Here is a 5,657-nt window from a genome sequence, read left to right as displayed (position 1 = left end):
CTTTATTAAAATAAGATCAAAGCTGTCATCTACATCCTCAGGCTACACATGGATAACTTAAAGAACTTTCGCGCCTTTATTTCCTTTATTCCCGTTGCCAGGCAACAACTCGTTTTAAGTGTTGCTGGACTGTGTTCACGATCTCTGGCACTAGCGGCCACAAGATCATCTATATCAGGGGTGGCCAACGATTTTTGCCCCCGGGCCGAATTGGAAAGAAAACTTTTTTCACGGGCCGAACCAGAGGCTGCCCTAGGAAGATTTTGAAGTGGTGCGAGATCTCATTGTGGTGTCACCCCGTAGAGACTAAACTGTACATAGAGATTACAGATACATTTTTCATATTAACATGCTTTATCCACATTCTACGCTGCACTTAAGAGATTTCTAATGGAGGGTTGATTCTAAACGCACGGTGAGTTGTTGACCTGTTTTTTTTTTCTTTAGACGTCAGAATTTTTCATCGAGCTATTCGAAGTATGTATCTAAAAAGATTATCTTGAGTATCTAAAAAGATTAATCGCGGGCCGCATAAATTCATTAGACGGTCCGTATGTTGGCCATGCCTGATCTATATAATTATATTATCGAGTTGGGTTGATAATAATAATAAACGCAGAGCCTAAATGGTTGTTGAAAGTTGAAGTTTCAAGGGGTACTTCAAGAGAATGACTTGTAACAGGATTTTTCGAAATTCCCTCTGCGGGTGAGAAAGGGGAGGACTAAATAAGGTCCAGCTGCCCATAAAAGTCTTCTTGGGACGTATATGGCAGATCGCTTATGTGTCGCGTTGCCGTAACCAAATAAGCCAAATTAATTCTAATAATTTTTCTATAAATGCGATATTTACGTGAACATACTTCCCACGTAGTTAATACAATCTGTTGCAAAAAATATATAAACACTTTAAAATCACATAAAATCAATTATTCTGGCATTTTTATAAGATGTTTTTATTTAACAAGTCAGCGAAGTCTTTCGGACGTTAAAGACATCACGACCTGTCCAACACGGATCACTTGTCAAATATTAATAGTAGACCAGTATTAATTAGTAGTCGTTGACCATCCTCTCTTTCGTGAGAAGGTCAACGATGACTTTTGGTCAAATTACTTCAATCCTCTTACGTAACAGACCCTTCTTTCTATCGGACGAGCGGTATGGTGGCATTCGAATAGGAAAATTACTTAAAACAAGTATAGTATTTAATTAAACTCGGGAGCCGAGTTTAAATACTTGATCTGTTTCTCGAGAAATTTGATTTGCTGGCAGTTTACCATTTGATATTTGGATGTGAATGGTACAGTTTATTAAGTGAATATGAGAAAAAAATTGAATATGATAACTAGAAAAATTTTAAGATATCGTGTTTTCAATTGATGTCTACTTGACCAATGAAACTGTACTAATTCGTACCGTCCCAGTATCACAATAAAGGTGACAAAGGTAGGCTAAAATGACCAAACTCTTTATATGGTTTTCATTTAAATGTTTGTTATATTATAGTATTTGATTTATGTAACTACAATGGTTATCTTACGCAAGGGTTTATCACACCGAGTGACCAATCTAACACATTTTAAAAATTCTTTATTACTGTACATAAAATTGTTTATAGTAAAGAATTGAACAATTTCATATTGTATCAAATCATACAAATTACATACAGTTCAGTCATGCACATAAGAATTCTGGTGGTGTCTGTTAGAATTTAGCATTTTTTCATTCGAAAAATACGTGCACAATGCAAAAAGTTTACAGTGCATGTTCTATGGATTTAAAAGTCAGTAAGGTACAGTCTTATAAACGTCTTAATGGGGTCAGGGATATTTCGTGTATCCTAAACATTTATAAGTAAAAATGCATTAAAGTGTACTTGTTGGTACACTTTAATGCATTTTTACAAAATTTTTACAAAATGTTTCATATTCTATTACTCGTAATTTTCTGAAGAGTTTGAACGAAATTATATATTAATACCTTTTAGTAAAATTTCTTAAAAGCTCTGAATATCAAGTTCGTGCTTATATAATTATTTAAAAGTTAGGTGTAATCTTCATGTTTTCAAAAAGTCGATAAGCAAGAGCTTAGCTAATTAATCATTATTTTCTTAAGTAACTATCACATAAAATTTCATTGTAGACTCATCCATTTTTATTGGAATTTTTATTGCCCTGTGGAATTTCTACAGATAATGGGTTTACGTAACTAGCTTTTCTAATCACGCCATCATTTATATTTCATTGTGTGAAACGTATTTGCCGAAAAACATGAGTTCCAATTCAGTGGAAGGAATATGTATGAGCTGTTTTATTAGTCCTTGTTATACAACCGCCCTCATATATGGATTGGATCTATTTCAAACTTGCAACTGTGATTATAGAATGAAAGTATTTAGTAATTCTAAATTGAAAAACAGATACATTCAATTAATCCAACTGTCTTTAAGTGTACAGACAATCCTTTTACTATGGCAAACAATCCCCGGATTAGATAAATATGCAATATGCATCGGTTGGTTTGACGTATTCGAAATTGCTCCAACATTATTTAAAATAATGTTTTCTGTTGTGTTTTTTGCTTATTCTTTTACTTTCAAATTCATGAAAAGCAACAAATTCACTTTGATAAAGAAATTAAGGAATGGGTACTTTTACGAAAACATGATTAGTAAAAATAACATTTTAATGAGAAATATTACTCTATTAATATCTATAATGATAATGGTATTTATTATTTTAAATCAAATTATTATCACGTCATTCGTTTATCCTTATATTGAAAATAAGCAGAAATTTGTTGGAGAAGCTGTTTTCTGTAGTATCCAAGCTTGCTTAAGTGCAAGTTTTTTTAATGGAGGAAGTGGTTTTATGTTATACATGTTGGCATTGCTGTTTTTCATCTCTCATAAAGAATATGAACAATTGTCTCGGGAACTGCTTTCAATAAAGGTTATGGATAGAGATTTACGAAGAAAACTGAACGAATTAATGTTGCATCATGAAGAACTTTGGAATTTTATGCAACAATTTAATAACAGTTACAGTTTGGTGGTCGAAATTTTTTATTTTGGGATACTTTGGATGACAGGATTTCTTTATTATGCATTTGTGTTTATAGACTTTTATTATCTCCTTAAATGTTTTATGTTCTTATCGATGATAATGTTAACATGTATCTGCATAACATGTGGCTGCTTACTCTGCTCACTGTCATTTACGGTAATTAGAAACTATGCACTCTGTTCACCTATTATTTTTTTCTCGTTTATTTTTTGTTTTTTCTTGTAGATGGAGAATACATTTCAAGACATAAGACAATTTTCTCGATGCAACATTGAACTGGAACGAAAGCTAAAAGTATGTATTTCTTATATTAATTAATACAATTCATCAGTAGTAGTGGTTTGACACATACTGATCACAAAATTAATTTCATGAGTAAATTTCAAATAAAAATTTGTTGAATGNTTCCATTCAACAAATTTTTATTTGAAATTTACTCATGAAATTAATTTTGTGATCAGTATGTGTCAAACCACTACTACTTTCATCTAATATTGCCAATGATTCTTACAGATTTTGAATTTCATGAAAAGATTTGGGAAAGTTTCGCTCTCTGTTTCAATAGGCGGATTTTTGGTTGTAGATAGGAAAATTCTTTTCAAGGTTTTATTATTTACTTTAATTACAAATTTATATTATCTTTAACCACGCTTCTTCAAATAAATTTAATAACGAATTTGTTATGTTTTCAGATGGCAAGTACATTGCATCATATTTTTTCTGGTTTCTTAAAAGTAAGAACCGTTTCACACGAGAAAGATAACTGCTTACAGATTTATGAAATAAATTACACAAACACAACTTAAATTTTCGAAAACTGTCATAATATATAAAGATTTCCGAAAACATTTTCATTCTGAAAAGTGGTTACGTGCTTATTTTAAAATGATATGATAAACATTTGCCGTTTTGCTCAGACAAATTATCCATAATATATTCTTCAGCTCTTTCATGAAATAATCGATAAATAAAAATTGAAAATCCGTAAATTTTGAAAAACGAATAATATAGCAATTTATGGATTCACATTTTGAAACAACCACATTTTCTATTTCACAGGATATGTCTGTCTCGATTGAGTTATTTCTCACAAAACAATTCTTCAGTTTCTTGTTCTGTTCGCTTGTTTTATTCCTCGAAGTATTTTTCCTATATTGTGAATTTGTGCCATTGAAAGATTTACTATTCTTCCATCATCTGCGGCTAATTTTGTAAACTCTTTGTAAACTATGAAACTAATGGACAGTTTCGGAAAGTGGCTAAGTGTTTCGAATTTTCTTTCATTTTGTCCAGTTTAAACGTTTATGTAAACTTTTATGCTTAATAAAATGATAGTTTTAGTTTTATTTTTTGTAGCATTTTTTTAGGACTTTTATAGAAAATTTGCATCTCAACTTTCAAGTTTAGCAATATGTTAGACATCTTTCAGAAGGATATATTCGTGTACATTTTTTATTACCTATGAATTTACTAATCTAGATATACGATATATTTCATCCAACAATAATGAACATTTTTGTCATTTTCTGTATAAAAGATATTTACATGTCTATCTGCTCTCTGTTATTCTTAAGGAATAATTATTTTTCCTCCTACAGTAAAGATGAATATGTATTGTACAAAGTCATGGTTTGATGTTCCCCTAAAACAAAAAGTTCGGAAGTACCATTAGTTAAAAAATTCACCAGTGACCTCTGGAAACTACGGAGTACCATGGGAAACGTAACTAACTAAGATATACATTTTGTTTTGCTAACACATATTTAATTATAATTACCAAATTATTGTTATTTGCGACAATACTTTTTCGTGACATTTCAAGTTTAAAAACTTTTAAATTTGAAAACACGAAATGTCAAATTAATGCAAAACTTTTATGGTTTGGAAGACATTGGGCTTTCTGGACTGCAAAAAGTTACAAATGAAGTTAAAAATTCTGTTGTGCAAGACATAATAACAGTGTTGTATATGTGATGTAAATATAAGCTAAATTAATAAGGATAAGATATAAGTAGCAGGTTAACTTTACCAACTAGCCACTAAAGTTTCATTAATTATTTATATTAATCGATAAATAATATTTTCAGAGTTATCCGGAAAGTTAATAGTTTGGGAAATTTATACTATCTCATTCAGGCCTAAATTGTTATCTGTAGGGCAAACATAAAATAGCAATTATTTTAGTATAAAAACTTAAAAACTAGAAGAAATAAAGATCGAACGGAAGAAAAGGTAAAAAGTTTTCAAACTGTGGTGATGATATCGTTTAGTATAAATCTGCTTAACATGGAACATGACCAAGTATTACTTGGACGTGTTTCATTTTCGTACGAATTTAGGAATTGCATGAAATCTCGATTTAAATCTTTCTCTAGCTATAACTGGAGATCTTGATTTTGACTGTTAAATATGTAGCACTGCAAGTCCCGTTCATACAATTCTAATAACAGAGAAAATGCAATGGACAAAAAGTCTATGTTCAACAGTAAAACATGGTTACAATGTTTCAAGGTATTTGCTGAAGATATTTGCTTATAATATAATCGAGATGGGTTGATAATAATAATAACAGTTACTCATAGATTCAGTCAT

At 30.6% G+C, this 5,657-nt stretch overlaps 1 long non-coding RNA gene across 1 annotated transcript; it reads left to right on the top strand.

Annotated features, from left to right (window-relative positions):
- The first annotated feature begins 368 nt into the window (after positions 1 to 368).
- Positions 369 to 5,352, top strand: LOC111613130. Its single transcript, XR_002754725.1, has 4 exons — positions 369 to 415; positions 3,291 to 3,359; positions 3,579 to 3,668; positions 3,758 to 5,352. It is a non-coding gene; the product is annotated as an uncharacterized LOC111613130 (long non-coding RNA).
- The last annotated feature ends 305 nt before the right edge of the window (positions 5,353 to 5,657 follow it).

Source organism: Centruroides sculpturatus, unplaced genomic scaffold, assembly GCF_000671375.1.
Source record: "Centruroides sculpturatus isolate CEXI.00-Female unplaced genomic scaffold, Cexi_2.0 scaffold1733, whole genome shotgun sequence".
Lineage (NCBI taxonomy): Eukaryota > Metazoa > Arthropoda > Arachnida > Scorpiones > Buthidae > Centruroides > Centruroides sculpturatus.
The sequence above is the reverse complement of the archived record's forward strand: the minus strand, read 5'-3'. Positions and strand labels throughout refer to the sequence as shown.